We start from the raw sequence: 4,685 nt of genomic DNA, 5'->3' as shown, positions 1-4,685 counted from the left end.
CAACCTCTTGTTTGTGGCGGTGGTAGACCTACAGGTCTAACCTTAAGGGAGTCCTTGACCTAGGCAACCACAACAAATCAACCAAACTGACTCAAGCTTTGCGGGTATAAGTTGGGATTCAAGTCGGCCGACCTCCTGCTTGTTACAGTGGTAGACCAAAAGATCTTAAATTCAAGAATTCCTGGGATAACCCATGACTGCCTAACCCACCAGCAACGTAGCTGCGGGAATGTTCGAGGTCAAAATTCGTCGAACTCTGCTATCACACTGCTTATTGCTTCAATGAGTCTTTCATTAACTGAATTTTATCCATTGGTCATGTTCATTATAAGAAATTATAAAAAATCGTGAATATTAACAATATTCGAATATTCGTTATCTATTGGCTATTGATCTCTTGAAATGCTGTTGATCCACGTTGGAATTCAAGTCAAAAATTATAAAACGACAATTCCGTTTGTTCGTCTATTGAATGGCTCATAAAATGCAATACTAACAGTTCATTTAACCTAAAAGTATTCTTTCTTCAAATTGAAGAAAACATAGAATCTTTCAAGCAATATTCTATACAAGTTTTTAACTCAACAAAAGCCACTACATCGTACAAACATCGCAAAATATCGCAACTCGATTCGCGCACTTCTAGTCGCAACACATCTTCCCAGATCGGAAGCCCGTAAACCCACGATGTTTTGTAAGGCAACGATGTTTTTCGAAAATTTCGATGAACTGTATGCTGTGCGTTAGAGTGAAAGAGAAAGCATGCTAAGTATTTTCATCGAAGTTTCGCTCAGCATGCTATCTCGTTCTTTCGTGATTGTGAAAATTTGGAAGAACTGTCAAAGTGCCAAACAGCCATATTGATTTTGGACAAGTTTGTACAAGTCGGGAAAATTTTGAAAAAAAAAACAGTTTTACGGTGAGTTAATCCTTTTATTTCTGCATAAATTTGTTTGATTAAAAATTCTTCTGTTTTAAGCCATGCAACCTGCTGCTAAACAAAAATGACTCCGTGCCTGCATCGCCGACCGGAACCTGCCTGCAAGTGCCAACCCTTGGAAGGACAATCTCTGCCGGAAATGGCCAACTCAATCCGTAGTGCCAGCTGAGCTCGGGGAAAATGGCCACGGTGGTTCCAAATGAACTGATATGGTAAGTAGCTCAGAACGCTCGAGTGTAAAGGATAATGTAATTATAATCATTATAAAAGATCGTTTCTTTCAGAATTGTAAAGGATAGTGTAATTATAATCATTATAAAAGATCGTTTCTTTCAGAATTTCAACTCCAAAGATGCCCCCGGAACCTGATCCGGATCAACTGCAAGGAAGCCAACCGTGCTTGAATCTGCCCTGGGAACTGAACCGGAAAAGCCCGTTCTGTGTCCAGCTCTTTGACCGGGAAGAATGTGAAAGCCAAACGCCGCGGCGTACATCCGTTTCGACCTAGACGACACCGGCCACCACCTGGCTTCTGATAATGGTTCCGTGACTGTTCGCAGACGTAGTTGGGTGGTAAATATTGTGACTCGTACGGAGGATGCGGAAGAGGTGGCGGCCGCGGCATCGCGAACAAACGCAACCTCCAAGATTGGGCATTCGCAGCAGTGAGACCAGCATCGGGCTGCTCCATTCATGAAGTCGTTCAATGACCCACCACAACCGCCACCGCCCTCGCAACAGAATGGCCACATCGGCCGGCGTCGGAGGTCTTGAACTGGACGCCAAGACCAAGACCAAGTTTCGTCGCGAGTAAGCGCCGGGGCCAATTCGTCGTCCGCCTAAGAACTTCCACATTAATCTGCCGCAGAGGTTCCAGAAGCGTAAGGCAGAGCGAAAACCTTCCGGAAAAGTCTGTAGGGAAGTCAACCGAAAGCCGGTGGTAGCGGAACCAATGTTGCGAGATTTTAGGTTAATCAATTATTCTTTACATTTCTCAACCCGAACTAACTTTTCCTACTTCCAGTTCAAATAATTTTGCACCACCCCAAAAAGTGGGTTTTTATGATGGAGATGGATCGACCAGGACGTCGACCGGAGATGACATATGGCACATCGGCGGAATCGACCTCGCTTGACGGAACCATACTTCCGTTACGCTCAAATCGGCACCGGCCGCCATCAGGGGCAAAGCATCGTTTACGATTCAAGCCTTGAGAACATGGCCAAGGTCGGGGTCGGTGACCTGAGCCGGTCAAATCGAGACCAGAGTCAATAACAAGACGATTCCGGGAGGCCATCAACGGAATCTGGCGATGCAGGTTGTAAGCCGATTGCGGCCATGAAGACGATAGCTGGCAGGATCTGTTGTTCCAGAACATAGAAGGTTTTTTTTTGTGAGAAAAATTCCAAATTAATTAAAAAAAAAACTTATCATAACTCCATACTTGTACTCTCTCCCTATAGATTTGCAGCGTCTCTATCAGTGGCATCGGCACCATTCGGGACTCCTCCGACGATAGCGTGGTCAACACTACGAGGAACGTTCTGACACCGAGATCAAGAAGGAAGCTTGAAAGAATCCTCAGCGACCGGAAGACCATAAGCTGACACTTAACAAAACAAGCAGCAGCAGCAAGCTCCGTTCGTCAACCCGCCAAGGATTGTCGTTCAGCGGCCCACCATCGACCTGTACGCCGAGGTCAAGGAACGTCTCATGTTGCGTCGCGAGAAGGACCTGTGAAGGGAGATGGAACGCAAGCAGGCCGCGGCCGGGAATCTGCAGGAGCTGGAGCAGAAGCTGAAAAGCAAGATGGTGAAGACGGAGGACAGGCGTCACAGGAAGTGCGCCAGATTAACCCCACGACTGCAGCTGCCACAGGTGACCTGGCCCTCCTGGGAACATCGAACGCCGCCGCTCAATTCCGTTGTTGTTCCGCCACCGCCACCAAGAAGCCCCTCTAAAATGGTCAATCCAGTGAAGGTGAATTTAGCACTGACCAACAAAATCAAATGTCAATCGCTGAATCGGGTGATACACTTGGGGACAAAGTCGGAAAACAAGGACCAGATCCTGCTTCCCGGTTTATACCATGATCAACGTTAGCCAGAACTGTCGTTAGGAGGACTACAGGGCGGTCAGTTTACCTCCTTGGACGGATTTTAACTCCCGGGAGTTTAGTTCCAGAATCAAACAACGGCCTCGCAGCTAAAACACCTTGGAGGTCAACCAATGCCCTGTAAGGACAGGTAAAACAGTTATCCTTGATTTTTACCCAGCTAACCTTTCCCATTTCCAGCTCAAAAAACCTGCTTGATCCCAGCCTGCTTCACTACGAGGGAAGCAATGGGGCCACGACCGAGAACCGAGGGGTCCGTAGCGCTGCCCACCGGACAGAAAGGAACTGGCCTCGCGAGCAGCAAAAAGCAAGTCACGTTCCGTCCCATCCCGGCGAAGCGTAGGAACCGGTGAGCAGTCTACATCCTCAGCTCCGATGGAAGGTCATGTGCCCTCGGAACGAAAGATCAACCGGAACCGGTTCACGTTCCCGGTCAATTCTTTTGGTAATTTTCTTGTGTCATTTTCGTGCAGTATCAGAGCAATAATTTGTTTTTTCCCTTTTAAAATAGGTTCTTGCAATCCGGAACTGCCACGCGCAATCGGGCTCGCGGAACGGTCGCCATAGCTCTGGATTAGATTCGCCGGACGGCGGCCAACCTTTAAGTGCTCTCAAAACAATGCTGCATGGAAGGTTGTTGGACGGTCGCCAAACTGCAAGTTCCCTCGGAATTACACTGGACGGAACAGGCTCGCCGGACGGTCACCGCCCTGCAAGTGCGCTCGGCACGATGGACTAAAACCTGCACGGACGCGCCAAGTCAAGATCTAACGAATCCGGTCCACAATCCTGGCCTATTGTTTGACTAATTTCGGTAATTGATTTCTAAAATTAGCTTGATTCAATGTACTAATTGTTTATTTTCGTTTCAAAAAGGTTCACGCAATCCGGAATTGCCAAGTGAAACGGCAATAGACCTCGAGGTTCTGTCGGAAAGAGGCAGCACGGAACAGGACTGCCGGGCGGTTGCCAACCTACAAGTGCTTTCGGAACAACGCTGGACGGACATGGTCCCTGGAAATTCGTTCTGAAAGACGCAACACGGAACAGACACGACGCCCTGCAAGTTTCCCTCGGAACGTCGCTCATGGACTGGCTCGGCGGACGGTCGCCGCCCTGCAGGGGCCTCGGAATCACGGATGAAATGCTGCACGAACGCGTCCAGGTCTAAATCAACCGGAACCGGTCCTCACGTGCCTGGAGCGTTCCCTTGAAGACTGTCCAACCGGTGAATTGATGTGCATTAGACTAAATTAACTTATTGCTTACAATTTTATGAAAATAAACAAATCGAAACGCGAAAATTGCAGTTTTAATATCAACAAATCAAATGACAGCTGAAAGAAAAACAAGAAGAAGAGCACAAAAAAGTGGTTGATGCGCGTCCGATTTTTCACCCCTACGTCGTTCTTACATCGCCCCCGCACGTAGGCCTCTTGCGATGTTCGAACAACCTTGACAGGTTGACGTTTCGGGTGCAAAATACCTTGATTCGGGTCTGATGCGTGTCTCAAAATCAGACCCGCATCGGCCCCTGTAGGACTGATCGTCGCTCTGACGATCAGACCCGATCGGCCCCGTATTTCTCACTGGGTTTGAGCTTGTCGAAGAAACGTAGCATCTAAAAT

The 4,685-nt window shown here is 47.9% G+C and overlaps 1 long non-coding RNA gene across 3 annotated transcripts; it reads left to right on the top strand.

The window, feature by feature from the left end:
• The first annotated feature begins 722 nt into the window (after positions 1-722).
• LOC120432108 (uncharacterized) lies at positions 723-4,645 on the top strand. Of its 3 annotated transcripts, XR_008212762.1 has the most exons (7): positions 724-1,132; positions 1,277-1,909; positions 1,965-2,334; positions 2,405-3,187; positions 3,238-3,502; positions 3,569-3,871; positions 3,934-4,645. It is a non-coding gene; the product is annotated as an uncharacterized LOC120432108 (long non-coding RNA). The 3 variants fall into 3 exon arrangements; XR_005608017.2 differs by having other exon boundaries at positions 723-1,132; positions 1,965-3,177; XR_005608015.2 differs by having other exon boundaries at positions 1,965-3,187.
• The last annotated feature ends 40 nt before the right edge of the window (positions 4,646-4,685 follow it).

The sequence above is a fragment of the Culex pipiens genome, unplaced genomic scaffold (genome assembly GCF_016801865.2).
Source record: "Culex pipiens pallens isolate TS unplaced genomic scaffold, TS_CPP_V2 Cpp_Un0252, whole genome shotgun sequence".
Classification (NCBI taxonomy): Eukaryota; Metazoa; Arthropoda; class Insecta; order Diptera; family Culicidae; genus Culex; species Culex pipiens.
This window is presented reverse-complemented; position numbering and strand designations above follow the sequence as displayed.